Source organism: Mauremys mutica, chromosome 3 (genome assembly GCF_020497125.1).
Source record: "Mauremys mutica isolate MM-2020 ecotype Southern chromosome 3, ASM2049712v1, whole genome shotgun sequence".
Classification (NCBI taxonomy): Eukaryota; Metazoa; Chordata; order Testudines; family Geoemydidae; genus Mauremys; species Mauremys mutica.
This window is the reverse complement of record NC_059074.1, coordinates 116,566,145-116,590,891: the sequence shown is the minus strand read 5'-3', so window position 1 is coordinate 116,590,891 and position 24,747 is coordinate 116,566,145. Positions and strand designations below refer to the sequence as shown.

General features: G+C 42.2%; 1 protein-coding gene across 2 annotated transcripts in view; it reads left to right on the top strand.

Moving 5' to 3' along the window:
* The first annotated feature begins 15,459 nt into the window (after positions 1 to 15,459).
* Positions 15,460 to 24,747, top strand: part of IPCEF1 (interaction protein for cytohesin exchange factors 1) — a 76,763-nt gene continuing 67,475 nt past the window's right edge. Inside the window, exon 1 of one of the 2 annotated variants that reach the window (XM_045009413.1) lies at positions 15,460 to 15,504. The gene's annotated coding sequence lies outside the window, so the exon portion shown is untranslated. Of the gene's footprint in view, positions 15,509 to 24,747 lie in introns of both variants that reach the window. The other variant, XM_045009411.1, reaches the window with a different exon arrangement.

The window sequence follows — 24,747 nt, the reverse complement described above, 5'->3', positions numbered from 1 at the left end:
TATGATTCTGTGATCCTGCAATGCCCTCTGGCTGGACAGACCCCTATGCCTGCAGAGGATTCAGTGCATGGTCAGAAGCCTAGTTTATTGAGAACATGTGAGGCTAAGAATCTATATATCACATCACTGAGAGAGAGCGAAATCCGACCCTACATCTATCTAGAATGATTTTGATTTTCCAGCCACTGTTCTGCTCTGTCAGGGCAATTCCATAGCTTGTGTTTGCAGTCCCCTCCCCATCCCCCTTTTTTATTTTTTTTTGGCAGTGACAACAATGATCAATGTCTAAATCTTTTGAAGTTCTACTGGAGCCAAGTCAGTGTAAGATGTTTGTCATTAACAAATCGTAGTTTTAGATGCATCTCAGACAGCCTTGTACCCTGTTGTCATTTGTTTTTTGCTAGTTTTCAGCTTTATTTTTCTTAATAATACAAAGTGCCTGTATTTTTTTCCCCATTTTGGAGATGGACACACAAAAAACCCCAAATTCTGTGTGTGTGTGTGTGTGTGTGAGAGAGAGAGAGAGAGACATGATATTCACAAGTTACTGGAAAGTTATGTGTAAGAGAGGCTTGAGATTTGTAGTTTGCTATGTCTGTTACACATATAGGGTGAGTTCTATTTAAGTTCCTAGATTGTCTACAGACATTGGAGCTTTGTATTGGGTTATAATTGTTCAAATGGCATTGAAGTAAGAACTGTATATAATTTTGCTAGGATCTTAATAACCTTCTTGTGCCCTTTCTTTCAAAGTATCTCTCGGCCGTTCATTTCTTCTTCCAGGGTTGTTTGGCTGGGTTCACAGAAAATTGTGCTCCCATATGTGTTGTAGGGAAGGACTATGTAAGGCCCTTAAGTGCTTAATCTGAGTATTATTCAGGGAATTTAGAGCTGGTTGTAACTAGCACTCTCTGGAAAATCTTGCATAGTGCTGATCATAACCTCTAAAATATAACACAGCTCAACACTGTTCTAACTTAACCAGTTTTCACCACGGTTTGGCCAGCTACAGTGGATGGGATCATCATGTTTAAAAATTATTTTGTAGCCTCCTGTAGGGACTAATAGCCTCACTTGTTGCCCTGACTCTCTGGCATTTTGAACTGAGATCTGGACAAAGGAGCACATGATTGAAATTTAAATTCTCTGTAGCTTGAGCCCCATTGGAGGAGAGTGGGTCCCCGTGGTCTTTCTGGTTGTTCAAGTGGGTCACTGGAGCCTGTCATGTCACAAAAATACTTTCTTTTTAAAACACTGCTTTCTCCAGCCCTAACACACTGAATAAAACAGAACTTACTCTGTGCCTGTTAGAAATCCTTCACAGTCCAGCAAGTAGTTAATAGTTAGACATTATGGCTGGAGGAGATAGGGTTGCAGAATGCTTTACATTTGTTATTATGGGGTCAGGATCTAGAAAAATCTTGGGAGTTACTCCATTTCAGTGCTTATGGCAGACAGCCCAAAGATTTGGGGTAGGAGGCCTGATGATTTAAATATAATACTATGCAATAGCTGCTTAGAGTGTGCATGCAATGCATACAGACTGTATAATGTCTATTAATCAAGCCATCTTGCATAGCAGCACTGGCATGTAACTATTTCCATTTGTCTGTTTGTTTGGTGTGTGCAGCCGCTTCCCAGCACAACATTGCTAGTGACCTTTAAAGCGCCTATGAATGCCGCAATGTAAACATTAACCCGGAGTAGTGTTCTGAGGTGCTGCCACCTTGTGGACGTTCTGGGGCAAAACCATGACAGACAAACTCCAGCTTCTCTCAAGGAGAGGCCAGGACTGTTAGTGAAACATCAGCTTTTGTTGTGAATCTTAGCGCAGTTCAAGATCTTTATGAGTTACATGCAGTGTCATAGAATTTCTTTTCAAGGTGATGTGGACTCTTACTCACCCTGAGATGCTCTTTCTGAGGATTGACAAAGCCTTCAGGCTTCGGAAGCCTTATAAAGAGACACACCTAGGATGAACTTGGCTCAGAATTTTATTGAGTGGGGAAAATGTTATAGGCAAAACGTTTGTTCTGGACATGAGGTAGCCCTGAGAAACAGATTTCGGGAGGGTGGGGGGAAAGGATACATGCTACAGTCAGTCCCACATATCTCACCTTCACTAGACTTGAACAGATATAGATCTACTTATTCAATACTTGTTTCCATTCCATTAGGAGTGTGTGAACTAACTCAGAAAAACATGGAAGCAATGTACCACAACTCTATCCTCTAAACAAGTATGAGCTTTAGGTCTGCATCATCTTACAAATCCAAACTGCCTTCTGCATGTAGAGGATAGCATTATAAGTGTAATCCATGCGTTGAGGACAGCGCGGTAGTTGAATGAAGTCAAAGCGACTTTCCCAATCCAAGGAACAGCACTGCAATGCTATCCCCTTGAAGCCGCTGTTCTCTTGTATAAGGGGGATAGGTGCTGCAGCCAGATTTTCAAAAGTGCATTGGGTGCATATTGGGTGCTGAGCACTTATGAAAATCTGGCCCCACATACCAGTTGCATGGAGCTGGAAACCACTGGATCTGCATAAATGTGGACCCGCATGTCAACTTTCTGCTCTAGTTTATTTAAGGCTGGTTCAAAGACCCAGGAGGTATGTGGGCATTTCTGCATGACTGCTCTCCTCATGGTCTTGTTTGCCCGGTCCTCCTGTGGGGCCAAAGGGTGCAAAGGACCTTGTGCTGTTTCTCCACACCCTGGGTCATGTCGGCTCAGATGAGTACTGCTTCAGGAGCAAGATTGCAGGGACAGGCTGAACTGGGAGGCAACTCTAATTGAAGGCTAGGGACTGAGGTGAGCATGGTTTAGTGTGAAACACCTGGTAAGGAGAGGAGGTCTCCTGGGGTCTATCTACTGGGGCAAGAGAAAATTTCTGTCATATCGCCTGGTTAGTTTTTGACTGTGAAATTCTGGAGCTGAATCCACATTGTTTAATCCCAAATGGATAGGAATTGGGGCTAGAAAAGGCCTTAGCAGGCAGCATTCAGGACAGGAAGTACCCTTGAAATGGTGATTTTTTTTTTTTAAAAAGAGCTCTCCTAAGAGGGTTGGGTTTAGAAAGCAGGGAGAGGAGTGACTGGAGCTAGAAACTATCCAGAGCTGTGCTGAGCTCCCAAAATATGTTGTTACCTATCTGGCTAAACGTCCAGGATTTACAGACCCTTTAGGAAGGGATGGAGATGTTGAGCCGGGGGGTGGAATGCATGCAGTGTGCAGCAGAGAAGCAGGACATCATGGAAGCAAATGCAGTAAAGCAGGAATGAGCAATACAAAGCCAGCCCAGTTAGAGCCTTAATTGTCTCTTGCCTTTTTCCCCACCACCCTCAAAATCTATTTCCTTTTACACTCTATTTCAGTCTCTTAATTGCTTCACCATTTTGGGTAGTTAAACAAGGAACTATTTTAATCATGGAAAACAGTAGTTGAAAGCTGCTGAAAATAGTACCACATCCAGAGCACTGTGTCACGAGTGGATGGGGGCTCAGCACTTGGTTGCACTGAAGAAACAACTTCTTAGGAGTGTTGACTAGGTGCATGGGTTTGACCCCTGCTTGATTTCAGGGTAGGCGAGTCACCTGGAGGGAGCACCTTGTAAGGTGAGTGGGTGAGGAAGGACTTTGCATCTGCTTGCTTTGAGCAGTTGGAATCATTGCAACTCTTAATAGAGGATCTTACAAGTTAAATAGTCCTCGGTGAGTCACCAAGTTTCAGTGTTTTGTAGGTATACTGAAAGCAGAGTTTCTAAAGGGTTTGTACTTTTAGGGGTTCTCTCATCATTCCTACACTGCAGAAGGCTTAAGCAGTGAAAAGAAAATGTGCATCCCTTTTACACAGACCAGCAATAGGAAAGTTCACAATATAAGCAGCAATGGTCACCATTTATAAACTGTAGATTGTGTCTTTGTGAAATGTATTCTGATTATTGAAAACTTGTTTTCATGTCAGTTCTTCTCATGTGCTGTCAGCCTCTCAAATGACCTCACTTTCATCAAGATGGACGCCTCCACCAATTGGGTCAGCAGTGCCAACTTCAAAGCCCTTTTTATAAAAATAATACAATTCACAGGTTTTTTTCAAGACTGGTGGGCTGAGAAAAATGAGTGCAATTTTCCTACATTGCTGTTCATGGGTTTAATTTATATTCCTTCACGTCAGTAAGAATGACACATACATGGTATTTGAAATTAAACCAGGATTTAAAAGGAAAGCAGATTTCTCCTTTTGAATGTAAGGTGTTCATGAGTTAAAAACACAATAGCTCACTTTGCTCTTATGTCATATTGATGAGATGATCTTGAGTATGGAAATGATATTGCCTTTTTTGAAGAGACTACAGCTAACACTGGAGTTGCTGTGGGAAAACTGCAGAATCTATGGGACTTAAGGTCAACGGTGATTAAATTAAAGCTATGCATGTCTCCTATAAAACAGAAATGAATGGCCTGCCAATGTTGAACGTAGATGGCAATGACATTGAATGGGTGTATAGTTTTTATCTCCCTGGGTATTCGCTTGACAGCAGAAGGTTTTACAGCCAAAGGAGTTGCATGTTGGATTGGTCTTGTGTCAATGGCATTTCAGTGTCCTCCAAGGTGTCTGTTTTGATGAGATGTCTGTGTGACAGCTAGGATATGAGTGTTCAACACAGCAGAGATGACAACTGTCTTGTATGGAGCAGAGACATGGTCATTAAAAGCAGAGAGGAAACTAAAAGCAATACTGAATGTGAAACGTTATCGTGTGTTCTTAACGTCCGCTGGTTTGATATTTTTTTTTTGTCACAAACGAGGAGATATTTGGACGATCCCGGCAAGTTGGAGTCTTGCATCAGCTGAGAACAAGATAACTGCCACGATGGGGTCATGTCCGACATGCAGAATAAGGTATGCTTTTACAGAAGGTTCATAGAACTGAAGTTGAAGGAAGTAGTGCATAAAGCCAGTGAGCTTGAAAGATGCAATTTTAAAGGATTTAAGAAGCCTAACCCCTCCTATATGGACTCTTGCCAAAGGAAGAAGATTTGCAAGGGACCATTCAAGACAAAAATCCATTCTGCATGCCACTATGGCTGTATAATAGTCATGGGAATCTGAAATTATTTTTTTAAAATAAAAGATGGTTAAGGATTATTCACATTTTACATATGGGGAAACTGAGCACCAAGATGTCATGTGACTTGCCCAAGTTCATGGAGTGAGAACAACTATATTGGGAATTTCCAGTGCTTCTGCCATTAGTCTAGTATGAGTGCATCTTCATTACCGGTAGCAATAGTGAAAGTGCCAGTGTAGAAATGGCAGTGGTTTTTATTTTTAAGCAGGATGTCATCTAACACTAGTACAGGGTTTCTCAAACAAGGGTCACCACTTGTGTAGGGAAAGCCCCTGGCAGTCCAGGCCAGTGTGTTTACCTGCCCCGTCCGCAGGTCCAGCTGATCGCGGCTCCCACTGGCCGCAAATTGCTGCCAGCTCCCATTGGCCCGGAGCAGCAATCCACAGCCAGCGGGAGCCACAATCGGCTGGACCTGCAGATGGGGCAGGTAAACACACTGGCCTGGCCCGCCAGGGGCTTTCCCTACACAAGCGGCGACCCCTGTTTGAGAAACCCTGTCATATGCAAAGTGGGAATAATACAATACTGAACCATACTTGAATGTTGCTTTGAGATCTCCAGTTTTAACACACAAGTGGTAGGCAGCACACTAGTGGAAAAAGTTTGCTCCTTCTCAGTTCTGTCATTCGTGCTGTTGCTACCGCTAGTGGAGTTTTCACAGTGATAAATCAATGGTGAGAAAAGTGCTACTCTAAACAAGTGAATCAATGGCAAAATAGAGAGAACCCAGATGTCTTGATTCTTGGTGCCTAGATACTATAGTAAGGGGCACATTAAAAATAAATAAGGCTCAATTCTAACCACTAGACCACGAGTCTAACATTAGCAGAGTATTTCTTGATGTGTCTGAGTAATTAATCCCTTCCTCTGCCTAGTGAACTGATCTTTAATAATGGAGAATGCAAATAAGCTGGGGGTGGAGGAAGCACAGAAAAAAGAAAAAAACCCAAAGAGAAGGAACTTGTCATTCTTTGTATGCTAGAACAGTATTTGCAATGCTCAAGAGAGCAATAAAGTGGAGGAGTAAAGTATAAAAAGAGGAACTGAAAAACATTTCTATTTGCAGTCTCAGCAGAAAGTGCTGACAAGAAATGAAAAGTGAACAGTTTTGGAGGGTGCCACCTGCTAATCCTGCTCTAACCAAGAATTTATCAGCATTTCCATTATAAAGCTTTTGTTTTGGGCATTCATTCATTTTGATCTGTACATTTTCACAAACACAATTTAGGTGTTAATTTGGCTTTGGCAGTCGCTCTCGCTCTTGCTCTGTATATCATAGAATCATAGGACTGGAAGGGACCTTGGGAAGTCATCTAGTCCAGTCCCCTGCACTCAAGGCAGGACTAAGTATTATCTAGACCGTCCCTGACAGGTGTCCACCCTGCTCTTAAAAATCTCCAATGATAGAGATTCCACAATCTCCTTAGGCAATTTATTCCAGTGCTTAACCATCCTGAGAGTTAGGAAGTTTTTCCTAATGTCCAACCTAAACCTCCCTTGCTGCAATTTAAGCCCATTGCTTCTAATCCTCAGTGGGTAAGAAGAACAATTCTTCTCCCTCTTCTTTGTAACAACCTTTTATGTACTTGAAAACTGTTATCATGTCTCCCCTCAGTCTTCTCTTTTCCTGACTAAAGAAACCCAATTTTTTCAACCTTCCCTCATAAGTCATGTTTTCTAGACCTTTAATAATTTCTGTTGCTCTTTTCTGGACTTTTTCCAATTTGTCTACATCTTTCCTGAAATGTGGCACCCAGAACTAGACACAATACTCCAGTTGAGGCCTAATCAGCGCGGAGTAGAGCAGAAGAATTACTTCTCGTGTCTTGCTTACAACATTCCTGCTAATACGTACCAGAATGATGTTAGCATTTTTTGCAACAGCGTTACACTGTTGACTCGTATTTAGCTTGTGATCCAGTATGACCCCCAGATCCGTTTCCGCAGTGCTCCTTCCTAGGCAGTCATTTCCCATTTTGTATGTGTGCAACTGATTGTTCCCTCCTCAGTGGAGTACTTTTCATTTGTCCTTATTGAATTTCATCCTATTTTCTTCAGACCATTTTTTCAGTTTGTCCAGATCATTTTGAATTTTAATCCTCTCCTCCAAAGCACTTGCAACCTCTCCTAGCGTGGCATCATCCCCACACTTTGTAAGTGTGGTCTCTATGCCTTTATCTAAATCAGCGGGTTTCAAACTGTGGGTTGCGACCACAAAGTGGGTCGCCGTCCCATTTTAATGGGGTCGCTGGGGCTGGCTTAGACTTGCTGGGGCTGAGGGCCGAAGTTGAAGCCCGAACCCTACTGCTCGGGGCTGAAGGCCCAAGGGCTTCAGCCTGGGTTGGAACGTCTCAGGTTACAAGCCCCCCGTGAGGGGCTGAAGCCGTTTGGCTTTGGCCCCCCCACCCAGAGCAGCGCGGCTTGGGTGGGTTCAGGCTTTGGTCCCCCCCCCCCTCCTGGGGTTATATAGTAATTTTCGTTGTCAGAAGGGGGTGGCTGTGCAATAAAGTTTGAGAACCCCTGATCTAAATCATTGATGAAGATATTGAACATAACTGGACCCAGAACTGATCCCTGTGGGACCCCACTCGTTATGCCCTTCCAGCATGACTGTGAACCACTGATAACCACTCTCTAGGAATGGTTTTCCAACCAGTTTTGCACCCATAAAATAAATATATGGAGATATGCCTATATCTCATAGAGCTGGAAGGGACCCTGAAAGGTCATTGAGTCCAGCCCACTGCCTTCACTAGCAGAACCAAGTACTGATTTTTGCCCCAGATCCCTAAGTGGCCCCCTCAAGGACTGAACTCACAACCCTGGGTTTAGCAGGCCAGTGCTCAAACCATGGAGCTATCCCCCATCTTATAGTAGCTCAATATAGGTTGCATTTCCCTAGTTTGTTTATGAGAAGGTCATGTGAGACAGTATCAAAAGCTTTAATAAAGTCAAGATATACCACGCCTCCTGCTTCCCCCCATACACAAGGCTTGTTACCCTGTCAAAGAAAGCTATCAGGTTGGTTTCATGCAATTTGTTCTTGATAAAACCATGCGGTTACTTCTCACCTTATTATTTTCTAGATGTTTGCAAATTGACTGCTTAATTATTTGCTCTTTCTGGGTACAGAAGTTAAGTGACTGGTCTGTAATTCCCCAGGTTGTCCTTATTTCCCTTTTTATAGATGGGCACTATATTTGCCCTTTTCCAGTCTTCTGGAATCTCTCCCATCTTCGATGCTTTTTCAAAGATAATCGCAAATGGCTCAAATATCTCCTGACTCAGCTCCTTGAGCATTCTAGGATGCATTTCATAGGCCCTGGTGACTTGAAGACATCTAACTTGTTTAAGTAATTTTTAACTTATACTTTCTCTATTTTAGCCTCTGCTCCTACCTCATTTTCACTGGCATTCACTATGGTAGACATCCAATCACCACCAACCTTCTTGGTGAAAATCAAAATGAAGAAGTCATTAAGCATCTCTGCCATTTCCACATTTTCTGTTATTGTTTCCTCCCACCCCTGACTGAGTAATGGGCCTACCCTGTCCTTGGTCTTCCTCTTGCTTCTAATGTATTTGTAGAATGTTTTCTTGTTCCTCTTTATGTCTCTAGCTAGTTTGATCTCGTTTTGTGCCTTGGCCTTTCTAATTTTGTCCCTACATACTTGTGCTATTTGTTTATATTCAACCAGTGTAATTTGACTTAGTTTCCACTTTTTGCAGGACTCTTTTTTGAGTTTTTAGATCATTGAAGATCTCCTGGCTAAGCCAGGGTGGTCTCTTGCCATACTTCCTATCTTTCCTACACAGTGGGATAGTTTTGCTCTTGTGCCCTTAATAACGTCTCTTTGAAAAACTGCCAACTGTCTTCAATTGTTTTTCCCTTAGACTTGCTTCCCATGGGATCTTACCTACTAATTCCCTGAGTTTGCTAAAGTCTGCCTTCTTGAAATCCATTGTCTTTATTTTTCTGTTCTCCCTCCTACCATTCCTTAGAATCATGAACTCTACCATTTCATGATCACTTTCACCCAAGCTGCCTTCCACTTTCAAATTCTCAACCAGTTCCTCCCTATTAGTCAAAATCAAATCTAGAACAGCCTCTCTCCTACTAGCTTTCTCCACCTTCTGAAATAAAAAATAGTTTCCAGTACATTCCAAGAACTTGTTGAATAATCGGTGCCCTGCTGTGTTATTTTTCCAACAGATGCCTGAGTAGTTGAAGTCCCTCATCACCACCAAGTCCTGTGCTTTGAATGATGTTAGTTGTTTAAAAAGCCTCATCCACCTCTTCTTCCCAGTAGATGGTCTGTAGTAGACCCCCTAACATATCACCCTTGTTTTTTATCCCTTTTATCCTTACCCAGAGACTTTAAACGAGTCTGTCTCCTATTTCCATCTCAACCCTCAGTCCAAGTGTATACCTTTTTTAATATAAAAGGCAACACATCCTTCCTTTTTTCCCTGCCTGTCCTTCCTGAGCAAGTTGTACCTTTTATACCAATGTTCCAGTCATGGGTATTATCCCACCAAGTCTCTGTGATGCCAACTGTGTCATAATTGTGCTTATTTACTAGCATTTCAAATTCTTCCTGCTTCTTCCCCATACGTCTTGCATTATATATATTTAAAGCCACCGTTTTAGAACTTGGGATGCAAACATAAAACTTACACCATGTTACATCTCTGTTTTGTTACTAATATAAAAATAGACTTTTTGAAAATTTAAAGTTGTCCATAATGGAGATGAGGCCTTACATGTTAAAACATTAACATTGATAGGTGACTGCTGTACATGGGGTCCTGAACCAAAGACCACTGAAGTCAATAGACTCCAGGTCAGGCCTATATAGAGTAATAATTGATAATGGTTTAATTGTATATCCATATCAGTGTAGTGGTTCTTGTTCTTTGTGCTACCGTTGGGCTGGTATCCCATTGTGCTAGGTGCTCAACAAATAAATAAAAACTGCTCCCTACCCCAGAAAGTTCACTGTCTCATTTTATGACAAGAAGAGCTGGTTGAAAAAATTATATGTAATTATTTGTTTTTTAAAAAATTCTCACCAAAAAGTTTTCATTTGAAATTTTTTGTTGGAAGTTTTTTTTTTCCAATTCATTTGGCAGGAAAGTTTCTAAATGTAAATGTTCACTAGGAAATAAACTTTTTTTTCATTTCCAGTTTTTGAAAATGGAACACTTACATTTTTTTTCTTGTACTTTGGGAGGGAGAGGTATATGCTACAATGCGTCCATTTTTCATAATAAACAGTCTCAGTTCACCGTCTGTCTAGCCATTATGTCCATACTGTGTCACTTTGGCTAGTCCTACAAGGGGCTGTTACAACCTGTCATGTCAAAAAGGAGCATAAGCAGTTGCTATAGCTGTATTGTAGTCGCTGGGGCTAATCCGGCAAGCGGTTTGTGTGCAGATGATTTTCATTGTTTTTCTATGTGCAAAAGGCTTGCTGGATCAGGCCCTACTGGTATGACGAATAAATTGCCTGGGGAGGTTGTAGAATCTCCATCATTGTGGATTTTTAAGAGCAGGTTGGACAAACACCTGTCAGGGATGGTCTAGAAGATAATACTTAGTCCTGCCATGAGTGCAGGGGACTGGATGACATCTTGAGGTCCCTTCCAGTCTTACGATCTATAAGTTTGCACTCCTGCCCACCTGCCTCCACTCGTTCTGTTGTTGTCTTTTTAACCACTGCAATATATTGCCCTCATATGAAACGTCCAACACTTCATCACAAGTATGTATTAATGAAACCATCCAACATTCTTCTGAAGTAGGTAATTGTTATTTACACCCATTTTACAAATGGAGAAACTAAGGTGCAAAGACGGTCAGTTGTTTGCCCTAAATCATATGGTGAGTCAGGGGCAGAGTTGAGACTAGAACTAGGAGTTCTGATTCCCTATTCTAACCAAAAGAAAATGAATCCCTCAAAATCTGTTGAGATTATATTTTCAAAGACAACAACTGGCACTGATGGGAGTTGCACAGCCAAATCCCTCCCAACTGCTTTGAAATAATACTCCTGGGGGCTTAACTTGAACCCAGAAAGTAAGGAAAAGTAAAACTCAGGCTACAAATGTGTTTTTAAGTCCCACCATCCTCTTTGTATTGGTGTTGCTAGAGTTTTCAAACACTGGTTGATTTTTATGAGCTGCAAAACCACTTCACGCATGTAAGTAGAAACAAACCCAAACAAACAATGACTTCATACATGACTCAGAATTTCCTGGCTTTGATGAGTAAAAGTAGAAACCTTTAGAGTTATCTGAATGTTGTGTTTGTGTGTGTGTGTGTGTGTGCGCGCGCGCGGTGGGGGGGAAGGAAGAAGTGAGGGTGGTGTATGGTTTTTAAATATAAATCTTAGATATGTGATGTGACTGTTTCCCTGTAGCAAGTGGGTGTGGCAAATCTGAATCATATTGGTTGAAAACAGTTGCATCTTCTCATTTGTGGTATGTAGTAGTCGACAGATATCAAACCTAGGGCAGAATTTAGGAAGTGTGCTGAGCAATTTTCCTTCAGTGGCTTTCTTATTTCTTTATGCATAGCCACCAGTTATTAAATTGGATAGACAATCAGGACTGGATGGGAAGAATTGATTTTCCTTTCTGATGAGAGATACAGCGATTACCAGATTTTTATGCTAAAAACATATTTATTGAGCTTTCCTGACAAAGCATTTAAATAAACAGTGTGTGTGTGTGTGTGTGTGCGCGCGTGCGCCCACGCGGTGGGGGTCAGTTTTTTTCCCTTGAGATATGTGTAATACGTGGTAATGTTAGTAGGATTTATTTTTTGCTGAGGGAAAATGGTTTTGATTCTTTCGGGGTTTGCATCATTCAGCAGAATCAAAACCACACATATTCAGTGCACAGAATCTATCCCCTGGCCCAGAAATGGCCTTTTATTTTGCATGACTATTTAAATCTGGAAAACTATGCCTATAGCTAACTTCCTATATTTGAGTTATTGCCTGTTAGACATGTGGGATGTAATATTTCTACTGGGAACTACTTTCTCCCTGGCTGTCCCATACACAGTGATCCACCATGTGTTATGCTTCACAGGTATAATAATTCTGCTTCCATGCCAGCTTCTAGAGCTCTAGGTGTGTAGCACACAGTGGCTGTTGCCTTCATGCACCTAGTAAACCCCATGGGTTCAATCTTCCCTTCCAGCTTCTGTGTTTGCAAGGAATCCCCTTCATGTTATCTTTACTTACACAAACTGCAATGCAAATCTCCAAGGAACTATCTATAAAACACTTGGACTGCTGCCTGATCGCAAGACCTTAAGGGTCCATTTTCTTTATTATGTCCCTCATAATAATAATAATGTCCCTCCTTTAGGAACATAGGAATTGCCTGACTAGAGCAGACCCAAGGTCCATTTAGTCCAGTATGCTGTCTCTGACTGTGGCCAGCACGAGATGCTTCATAGGAAGACAGTAGTGCTAGAACTAGAGGTACTGGGGGGCACTGCCACCCCCTCCCACCCCGCTTGAAGTAGTAATAGCAACCCAAATACATGGTTTCCATCATCAGCACCCACACTATAAACATTGTTCCAGCACCCCGGAAGGAAGGTGTAAGAACCGTGCAAAAGGCCAATATGGGATAATCTGCCTCCTAGGTCAGGTCTCACCCTGGTCTCTTATAGTTACTTTGATTTAAACCCTGAAGCATACGGTTTAATATTTCTTCCACTTCATGTCATTAACTATAAGTCTGGATATTCTTGATATCCCTCTAGACACCCAGTCTCTTTAAAACATGTTATGTGTTTGGCCTCAATGACTTCTGTGGCAGAGAGTTCCACAGGCTACACAATGTGTGAAAAAAGTATTTCTTTTTTCAGTTTTGAATTTGCCACCTTTTAATTTAATTGAACAGTCTATGTTCTTGTGTTACAAGGCAGGGAAAACAGAATTTCCTAGTCTACCTTCCTTAGACCAGTTGCTATTTTATCATGTCCCCTCTTATTCATCGCCTTTGTAAGATAAAAAATCCCAATCTTTTCAATCTCTTTTCATATGAGAGTTTTTCTCCAAGCCCTGGATCATTCTTGTGACTCTTCTCCTGAACTCTCTCTAGTTCTGCAGTATCCTGTTAGAAACAGGGTGCACAGTACTGCTCACAGTATTCCACAGGAGGTCACCTTCAATTTCTCTAAGGGCATTGTAATATTACTTGTATTATTCCCCATGTCATTTCTTGGGCATCCTAACATCCTAATTGGACTTGTAATTGCAGCTGCACATTGTGCAGAGGGCCTTCACTGAGCTGTCTAATATGACACTCAGGTTCCTCTTTTGAGTGGATACTTTCATGGCTCAGTTGGTACAGATTACTCTGCTGAATACCCTTCAAATATTTAAACTGGGAATGCAGAGCCAAATGTGCACACACTTACCCATGTCTTCATATAGACCCTCAAATTATACAGTGGAAAGAAGATGTAAATAGACTTTGCTCTCTGGAAAGTCACTAGTACCGTAGATAGCTCGGGACTTCAGAAAATGGAAAGCTTCTGATATTAATGTCCACACTTGTTTCAAGTTTTATTTCTCCCTGGAGTTAGGTAGGGGACTCAGACTGACTAGTCATAGCGGGATTGGAACCTTTGTCAATATAGGATAAAAATATAACAAATAGACTAATAAATACAACTGCTTCTGATTAAAAAATATTAGTACCCAATAATGCTTAACTAGCACATTCCCATTCATAAAATTCCAGTGGTGCTTCACAAACAGTACAAATTTTCAAACACAGATGACTTCATCCATCATGGAGATGTGGCACAAGAACAACTAAATATTTAATAATAAAGCATATTTTTACTCTGTTTAAAAAAGTAACCTTGGTGCTGAATTTACATACAGACGTGTAGACTTTAAGGCCAGAACGGACATTCATGATCACTTAGTCTGACCTCCTGCGCATCGCAGGCCACAGAACCTCCCCACTCACTCCTATAATAGACCCATAATCTCTGGCTGAGTTATTGGCATCCACAGATCTTGATTTCAAGTTTTCAAGTTATACCATTTGCTCTAGGTCAAACCAGCAAGTGAAGATGCCCACACTGCAGAGGAAGGTGAAAAAACCCTAATGTTTCTGCCAATCTGACCTGGGGGAAAATTCCTTCCTGACCCCAAATGCGGTGATCAGTTAGACCTTGAGCATGTGGGCAAGACCCACCAGCCAGACACCTGGGAAAGAATTGTCTGTAGTAACTCAGAGCCCTCCCTATTACTGGCCTATCTCTGGCTGTTGGAGATATTTTCTAATAGCAGAAGTCCACTATTTAAAGAAAATCTGACAGCAGCAGCAACAGCAGTGCAAACTTTTGCCTTATTAACCTGTCTCAACCTTGGCATAGGCCTAGTCTGAACATAGGTCTGGCATAGGCCTAGTTTGCACTTGGAAGTTATACCATATATCTATGTTGGTTAGGAGTCTGACTTTTTACCGATTCAGTTATACCAGTACAAACCCTAGTACAGATGAATTGTAGTGGTGTAAAGGTACCTTACACTGCTGTAGTTATTCCCCTTCCCATACAGGATTAATTATCCTCATATATAGCACCTTTATGCCAATATAACAGTGTCCACATGGACATGCTTTAACCATGCCAATATATTTAAAGTGGTACAATCTCCCCAGTGTGGTTGAGGCTTTAGAATGACTGCCATTACAGTTTGAAATGAGTCATTCATTTTCTGTGGTCATTAAATCCTGGGCTTCTGCTTAATTGCCAATAAGTGTGATAATCTGTAATATGGTCTTTCTGACCAGATCAAAGCAAACCCAAATGTAATTTGTCTTTTGAATGGTCTTCAAATGACATCAATAGTGTCAATGATACCAGTAGTCAAAACAATAAATGTGCTGTGGCCGTAAAACAAACCCAAGAAGAAGCTAACCACAGTAATATGGAACCACTAGCACTGAAAGCCCCAAATCCCAAAATGTAAACCAAGAAGGTTGGAAAGTTCTTCATTTAATTTCTGTCCCCACACTCCTGTGTCATTCTACACTTTTGGCTTACAGGACTAGATGTGCAGGAATACCATGAGAGAACATGTTCATGAAATATCCATCCCAATTTTGCAGGCCCAGCTAGCATGGTCCTGGTTGGTATGGCATTCAGCAGTTGCTATGTCAACTGATTTACCACTTTTAGTTTGCATAGTCATGACTTTTCAAAGACACACCAGTTTCCTCTTGGGCAACTTCAGCATTGCAACTAATTTGAGTAAGAATTTCCTCTCCATTTTGAGATGTATAGGAGTTGGCAGGGCAAGTGTGTGGCTGGTCACAGGAATTCCTAGCTGGTGGGTATGTAACTTTTAATCCTTTCCTCCTAAATTGGATGCTTTCTTGTCTTTGCTGAATGACTATTATGGTATTGAATTTTCACTTCCTTTCAAATGATCAGTAATACACTTATAAAATAAAGGAAGCTGTTCACATAGGCACATAACTGCTCTGTTCTACAAAGGTCTGCTTAAAAGCGATGTGCTACTTCCTTTTTTCCTTTGGTTAAACAAAGGAAATGGATTATTCTGAAATATTTTTTTTAAATGAATGTATTTCTACTTTGTAAAAGATCCTACTGATTATCTCTAAGCTGCATCAGAGGTCAGTGTGAGAGCTTCGTTTTGGTTACTTCACTGAAATATGATGTATGTGAAGATGAGTATTTGATAGTGAAGTAAACAGAAACTGCAAAACCAATTTCAGTTTCTCAGAGAAAAATGTGCGAGTCTCTCAACATGTTATGTGGATTTATGGTGCTATATAAACAATGGGATTTAATCTGCTGTAGCAATAGCACTAGGTAAATGGTTTTCTATTTTTTTAAGAAGGAAGGAATATGTGAATCTTTCATCGTTTTTGCTCATAAAAATGTGTGTGGCAGCGGTGGTGGTGGTGGTGGTATGCAAAATGACAGGCATGTATTATGTGAGCTTAATCACTCAGCTAAGGCTTTAACAGTCACTCTCGTATTGGTCTAATCCTGGGTTTCTCTGTGAATAGGTTATTCCAGATTACAAAACACTGGGTCCAAACCTAATACCAATTCCCCTAAACTGGACTAAGACCTATTTAAGGTTCAGCCTCTCCAAGCATCTCTGACTCCCAAAAGTCTCTCTCTCTGTGCTTGGTTGAATTTAAATCCTAATGTACCCCTTGCTAATATATTCTTTTATTTCAGCTAACAAATCTGAATACAGTTATCAAGTATTTGTTATTTTCAGTGTTGGAGCTATGTTGGTCCCAGGATATTAGAGAGACAAGGTGGGTGAGGTAATATCAGTTATTGACCTTTCCCAGACCTGAAGAAGAGCTCTGTGTAGCTCAAAAGTTTGTCTCTTTGATAGAATCATAGAACTGGAAGGGACCTCATCTAGTCTAGTCCCCTGCACTCAAGGCACGACTAAGTATTATTTAGATCATCCCTGACAGGTGTTTGTCCACCCTGCTCTTAAAAATCCCCAATGATGGAGATTCCACAACCTCTCTAGGCAATTTATTCCAGTGCTTAACCACTCTGGCAGTTAGGAAGTTTATCCTAACGTCCAACCTAAACCTCCCTCGCTGCAATTTAAGCCCATTGCTTCTTGGCCTATCCTCAGAGGTTAAGAAGAACAATTTTTCTCCCTCTTCCTTGTAAAAGCCTTTTATGTACTTGAAAACGGTTATGTCCCCTCTCAGTCTTCTCTTCTCCGGACTAAACAAACCCAATTTTTTCAACCTTCCTCGTAGATTGTTTTCTAGACCTTTAATCATTTCTATTACTCTTCTTTGGACTTTCTCCAATTTGTCCAGATCTTTCCTGAAATGTGGCACCCAGAACTGGACACAATACTCTAGTTGAGGCCTAATCACCGCAGAGTAGAGCGGAAGAATTACTTCTTGAGTCTTGCTTACAACACTCTTGCTAATACATCCCAGAATGATGTTCACTTTTTTTGCAACAGCGTTACACTGTTGACTCTTATTTAGTTTGTGATCCACTATGACCCCCAGATCCCTTTCTGCAGTGCTCCTTCCTAGGCAGTCATTTCCCATTTTGTATGTTTGCAACTGATTGTTCCTTCCTCAGTGGATTACTTTTCATTTGTCCTTATTGAATTTCATCCTATTTTCTTCAGACCATTTCTTCAGTTTGTCCAGATCATTTTGAATTTTAATCCTCTCCTCCAACACACTTGCAACCCTCCCAGCTTGGTATCATCTGCAAACTTTATAAGTGTACTCTCTATTCCATTATCTAAATCACTGATGAAGCTATTGAACAGAACGACCCAGAACCTGTCCGCGCCTCCCCCTGCCTCCCAGCACCTCCTGATCAGCTGTTTCATGGCGTGCCAGAGGCTGGGGGGAGGGAGAGGGGGAGGGAGGAGTGTGGGAATGGTAGGCTCAGGGAACGGGTGGACTGAGGGCAGGGCCTGTGGCAGAGCCAGGGATTGAGCAGTGAGCACTCCCCAGCACATTGGAAAGTTGGTGCCTGTAGCTCTAGCCCCAGAGTATGTGCCTATACAAGGAGCCGCATATTAACTTCTGGCCACCCCTGGACTGCGGGGTTATAGTACCTGGCAGTGTTTGATTTGCTAGCAGGAAATACACTCACTCTTTTTACAGTCCGCATATTTTGCACCTGAGCTTACCTCTCTGAGGCAGCACAGGCCAGAGTTCTGTCTTTTCACAACTTTTTCAGAGAAGTGTTAAACAGAGTTAAACCTCAGAGCTATGAAATGCAAAACTCTAAATGTAAGTGTTGTTAATAGCTGTCACGCAGCCTCAAAGAGAGAGTTCCATTCAAGTTCTTACTGCCAAACATGTAGTACAAAGACAGACATTTGCAAACAGTATCAGGAATACTTTTGAATGACTTCTTAAAAACATCTATCGGGCAGTAAACCTGTTGGTGTTCCTTATATAGACTTCCCCACTTGGTTGCTGTTGCACCTATTTTGGAATAAGGTTTCAATAGATCAGTTACAGTTTGGGGCTTGTCCACGCAGGCAAGTCGCAGGAAAGTTAATGAGAAATAGCTAAGGTGTGAATTTAAAGTGCAAAGCTATTCTGCACAAACTCCTCATGTGAGCACTCTTATTCTGCACTAAAGCTCCATCTACACTACAAAGTGTGTGCCATCATAGACCCCTTGTGTAGGTGCGGCCTATGCTGACAGTTTTTCTGTCAATGTTGGAACACCACCTCCCTGAATGACAGTAGCTACATCCATGGAAGTGCTTTTCTGTCAACATAGCTGCATCTACATTAGGATTTTTGTCAGCATAGTTATGTTGGTTGGCATCTGTTTGGTTTCTTTTTCAACCCTTGATTGCTATAGCTATGCTGATATAACTTTTAAGTGTAGCCCAAGCCTAAGGGCTTGGCTACACTTACAAATTTGCAGCGCTGCAGCAGGGTGTGAAAACACACCCTCTCCAGCGCTGCAAATTGCGGCGCTGCAAAGCGCCAGTGTGGTCAAAGCCCCAGTGCTGGGAGCACGGCTCCCAGCGCTGTCTGTAATTCCCCACAGGGAGGTGGAGTACGGACAGCGCTGGGAGAGCTTTCTCCCAGCGCTGGCACTTTGACTACACTTAGCGCTTCAAAGCGCTGCCGCGGCAGCGCTTTGAAGTGTAAGTGTAGCCAAAGCCTAAGACCGCACTTTACTCCTGAGTGAGAGCATCTGCATGGGTGTTTGTGGAGCCAGAGGGTGTTAAATGTGCTTTAACTCATGCACATTGATTTCACACCTTTACTTGATTCACTTTAACTTTTCTGAGTGTCACCCTGTAGATGTGCCCCTAGAGTGCCTTTGTGTTGTTTAGGGCATGGCTACGCGTGCATGTAGAGTGCTGTGAGTTAAATCAGCCTTCAGAGACCACAATAGGGAAAACGCTGCAGTGTGTCCACACAGTCAGATTCAAGCGCACTGGCATGGCCGCATTAGCAGCTCTTGCAACAGCCACAGAGAGCAGTGCATTGTGGTAGCTATCCCAGCATGAAAGTGGCTGCAACGTGCTTTTCAAATGGGGGGAGTGGGGTGGAGTGTGACAGGGAGTGTGTTGTGTCTTGTGTGTATGTGAGAGAGAGTGGGCTTTGTGGGGGCTGAGAGCATGTCAGCATGCTGTCTTGTAAGTTCAGACATCAGCAGACCCTCTCTCACACACAGCATTCCACAGTAATGATTGCTTTGTTCCGGAGCAGATAAGCAGCTGCCTGTCAGAAACAGAGCTTTGAAATGGCATATCGGCATTCCTGCAGTGATTCCAAAACAATGACAAGAGTGGCCACTTGACTTAAGGGGATTATGGGACGTTTCCAGAGGCTGAGCAGAGTGCAGCAATGCAACACCTCGTTCACACTGACACTGGGGCATTTCAGCCGAGGCACAGCAAGCGTTATGCCTCTTGTGGAGGTGGATTACCAGGAGTGCTCTAGCCACGGAGTCAGAGCACTCTAAGTGCCTTGTCAGTGTGGATGGGGAGTGAGCTAGGGTGCCCAGGGCTGCTTAAATGCGCTCTAACTCGCAAGTGTATCCATGCCCTTAGATCAGTCCACTTTGGAAGTGGGTTAAGCTAAAGCTCACAAAGGCACTCTTAGGCTTGGTCCACAATTAGAAGTTATGTCACCATAGCTATGTCAGTTGGGGCTGTGAAAAAAACACACACTCCAGCCAGCATAGCTATGCCAGCACCTTCCCCTCCCCCTCCCCCCAAGTGTAGACGGAGCTATGCCAATAGAGTTCGTCTGTTGACGTGGCTAATGTTGTTTAGGGACGTATTTCTACACTGTCAGAAAAACTCCTTGTGTTGGTATGGGTTGTGATTACCGTATGGGGCTGTGCTGGCATAGGCTCCGGTAGTGTAGGCGTAGCCTCTGTTTGCTGTTGGATTAAGTTACAGCAGTTTAAGATCACTTTACTCCCGAGAGAGCTGGTGGTAACAGGCTTTAACTCAGGCACACTCACATCACACCTTCAACTGAGTCACCTTAAGTTCCCTGCCTGTCCCAGTGTAGGTAAGCGCTTAGTGTTGAATAAGAGTATCCACATAGGGAGCTAATGTGCATAGCTATTGGGCAAGAGCAATTCTGCATGAGTTATTCTGGGACTTTTCCCTGTGTAAACAAGACCTTATGTAGTGCACTCCTCTATACACATTCTGCTCTAACTAGAGCTGGGTGAATAATTGATTTTTTTGGTTTGGCCAGCTCTTACTTCAACGGATATGATTTAGATTTGTGAGATTTGCATACACAAGGGCAGAATTTGTCCCTCAGTTGTGGTGTTTGTCATGTGCCTTTTAATTTTCCTACATATGTCTTCACTATTTAAAAGCAGGTTTGAGGCCATGCATTATAGCAACCTTACCTCAGGAAGACTGGCTTTTTGCCCTTATTGAATAGGAACCTGGTTTTCTGCAAGTGCACTTGCAGCTTTCTGTGATCTTTTAACTGTCTTCAGTCAGAACCAGGCATCAGAAAGGCATCATCACTGGTCACAAGGCACTAATTCAGTTATGGTACTAGTGCCAGCCAAAGACTGGTCTTAGATGACGAGCTACATCCAAAACATTAAATAATAGTAATAATACTTAGTGCCTATATAGTGCTTTTCATAAGTAGGTCGCAAAGCCCTTCACAACTTGTAATGTATTTATCTTCACAACATCCCTGTGAGGTAGGGAAGTGCTGTTAAGCCCATTTTGCAGATAGTTTCTCTGTGCTGCAGTTAAAAAAAAAAAAAAAGAAAGAAAAAGAGAGAGAGATACCTATCTCATAGAACTGGAAGGGACCCTGAAAGGTCATTGAGTCCAGCCCACTACCTTTACTAGCAGGACAAGTACTGATTTTGTCCCAGATCCCTAAGTGGCCCCCTCAAGGATTGAGCTCACAACCCTGGGTTTAGCTGACCAATGCTCAAACCACTGAGCTGTCCATCCCTCCCTGAAGTCCCTAAGTCTACACAGCAACTAGACACCAGTAGCTGGTATGGGCCAGCTGACTCGGGCTTGTGGGGCTCGGGCTGCAGGGTTGTTTCACTGCAGTGTAGACTTCTGGACTTGGGCTGGCACCATCCCAGCTCGCATGGTCCTAGAGCCTGGGCTCCAGCCTGAGCCTGGAAATTTACACTGCAGTGAAACAGCCCCACAGCCCATGTGCCCAAGTGTGCTGGCACAAGCCAGCTGTGTTTTTTTTCATTGCAGTGTAGACATAGCCTGTGTGACTTGGCCAAATAACTTACCATTACAGTACTTCTGTAAGACATTACTATTCGTTTATCATCTTATGCATGATAACACTTTTGAAACATATGCACTAGATTAGAATATCTGGTCAGAAGGTGAGAAAAGTCATGTAGCGGCCAACAAAAACAGGATGCATAGCAGCATGTACTTGGATGGGCCATTAATATTAGATGGGAGGGACAAAAATGCCATTCCATATGTTAGGCAAGAGTTCAGTCCAAAAGCACTGTCCTGCCAGGTGGATTGGTTTCAGTCAAGGCAACTTAAATCACTGGTATTTAAAATACTGATATTAATCTTTTTTAAAAAATCTCTAGTTGATTTAAATTACTGCAGTTGAAATCAATGTACATGACTGTTGGATGTATTGAGTGTGGGTTAGTTACCTTCCAGGCATTTACTGCTTTTTTATAACAAATATGTGCCATGTTCAAGAAGTGATGTGTCTCAATGAATCTCTTCAGTCTTCATTCCTAATTCTATTCACCATGTGTCATTCTTCTTAGTGTATGCACAACACGCCTCAGGTGGCACGTGACTAGGACTGATCAACGAATTTGATCCGCTGGTTGGATCATTAGCTTCCCCGGCTTGGACTGGGTACTGACAGGGTGCGATGTGATCGCTGATCCATATCCCCCCACGTGTCATTGAAATACAGTATATGCAAGCTATATAGTTAGATTTAAACTACACAAAACCCCTAAACAGTTTGTTACAATGCTTTTATTTTGTACTTTTTATACTCAACAAACTAGTCCATGCATTTATCATTCAAAAATTTTGAAAGTATGCTTTCTTTTCCCACCAGAACTGTAAAAATAATAATCTCATCAAAATTATTGAAGTATTTGAGGTTCTGTACAACAGTGTAAATTCAAATAAAATATCTCCTTAAAATACAAACACATACAAACAAATTGGGTCCAATTTAGAGAAAAAAGGGGCGTGGGAGAGAGGGAAGGTGATAGAGGGTCACCTTTAGTCATTCAAAAATACATTTTTCCCTCTTTTAAAAAAGGAACCGTCAAGTTGTGTTTCATGTGGAGAGAGATGTAACAGGATAGATTTTAGAGGGGAATGAGTTCCACACTGTAAAGCCCATGAGAGCAAAAAATGTAATACAGACCTGGTCACAAAATAGTAAGTATTTTTAATTAAAAAAATTGATCAATTTTCAGGCTTTTCACAGAAATTTTCCATTTTTTATGGGAAAAATGATGAAAAATTTTCCACTCGTATTTTCATTTTGTTAAAAAAAATCATTTACAAAAAGGGCCATTTTTGGTAAGAGACGAGTTTTGATCACTGTTTTGGACCAACTTCATTGCAATCACCTAATTTCAGGTGCAATGGTGGCAATTCTTAATCTATGTTGAGTATGTTCATCAACTATTCAACAGTACAAAGTTCAAAAAGCAATTGTCTGAGACACGGCTACCCCCCTCTGAGTGGTAATTAACAATCTTCTATTGGGGATCCATTTCTGTGCATTTTAGGCTTAAACATGAAACTATAGCTACAATAGATCCAGTATGTTCAGTTTGGCTGATTACAACAGTAAAATATCTCCAACTACCCATGCCATTAGCAGTGAGCTTAGCTAATGTTTTATTCTTGCTCCTAGGCCTCTCTGGTGGTGGTGGTTTTTTAAACATCTGGTACATATGTGATCCCTTTTCCAGCCTGTCAATAGGTATAGGAATTTTTCCAAATATTTCTACATAGGCCCTTTGTGTGATCTATAGACACAGCAGGTTTTCCTCTCTTCTGTCTCCTCTCCATCATCACTAACCTAACCAAAAAAGGCACAGGGCATGTCTGAGATCTGTGAAGGGTACAAGTGAACAAACATCTGGTAATTTCGGGCCTGAATCTGCTGCCTTATACCCACTGATATAACTCAAATAAAGCCATGGATTTAAAAGAATTTATTCTGGATTTACTCTGGTATATTTAAAATCTGAATCTGGCTATTTGCTGCCTTTCATAAATTCTTGGACTTTAACTCAGAGTCAGAGGAACGGCTTGGTTAGCTCAAGTTTAGCAGAGCAGTAGTAAGAGCTCAAGTTTAGCAGAGCAGAGCACCTCCTTTGGAGATATTTCCATCCCTACAAAGAGGTGCCTCTTCCTAGTGACTGTCTTGCTTCTGAGTTTCTTTGTGGTCATCATGACACCTTGATGCACTTAAAACTACTTTCACCAAACAAGGACACTCCACCAGAGAAATAGATCATCTCATGGAATGGGCCACCCAAATATCCCAAGAGAACCTACTTCAATACGGGGGGAGGGGGGAAAACAAAACCGCTGACTGCACACCCCTAATTGTCACCTACCACCCCACACTGGACCCCTTTTAAAACATCATTTAACCAATTACAACCCATACTTGATGCGGACCACATTCTGGAAGAAGTCTTTCCCAAACCCCACTTTTCTGGCCTTCAAACAACCCCTGAACCTCACCAAACTCATCATCAGAGGCAACCTCCCCACAGATCAAGACACACCAACTCAAAGCAGCATCAGCCCCGTCAGAACAACAGATGCAAAACCTGCATCCATATCTTCATTGCTACGATGATCAATAACCCCTCCCCCCAACATCTCTTTCAAGATCCATGGGTCCTACACATGCCCATCACAACATATGGTATACCTCATCCAGTGTACTAAGCACTCCAGTAACAACCATGTAGGTGAAATGAGACAATCCCTACACTTCCGAATGAACTCTCACAGAAAAATAAGATAACTATACCATATCACCTGTGGGGTGAATACTTTTCACAGAATAATCACTCCACAACTGACCTCTCAGTCCTTGTTCTCAATGGAAACCTGCACTACACCTTGAAAAGATGACCCTGGGATCTTAAATTCATAATTTTGCTAGACACTAAAAATTATGGACTTGGTAAAGACACTGGATTTATGGCTCATTACAACAATCCATAACTCATGAACTCTCTGTCCTATGACTGCAGAGGTGCTAACTGCCCACTTCAACTTGAATGGTCTCTTGCAACATGTGGGTTAACTCCTTGTGCTTAACAATCTCTCCCACCTTGTATTTAGCTGAGGCTTTGGCTACACTTGCATTTCAAAGCGCTGCCGCTGCAGCGCTGCCGCGGCAGCGCTTTGAAGTGCTAAGTGTAATCAAAGCACCAACGCTGGGAGAAAACTCTCCCAGCGCTGTCCGTACTCCACTTCCCTGTGGGGAATAACGGACAGCGCTGGGAGCGCGGCTCCCAGCGCTGCGGCTTTGACTACACTGGCGCTTTGTAGCGCCGCAATTTGCAGCGC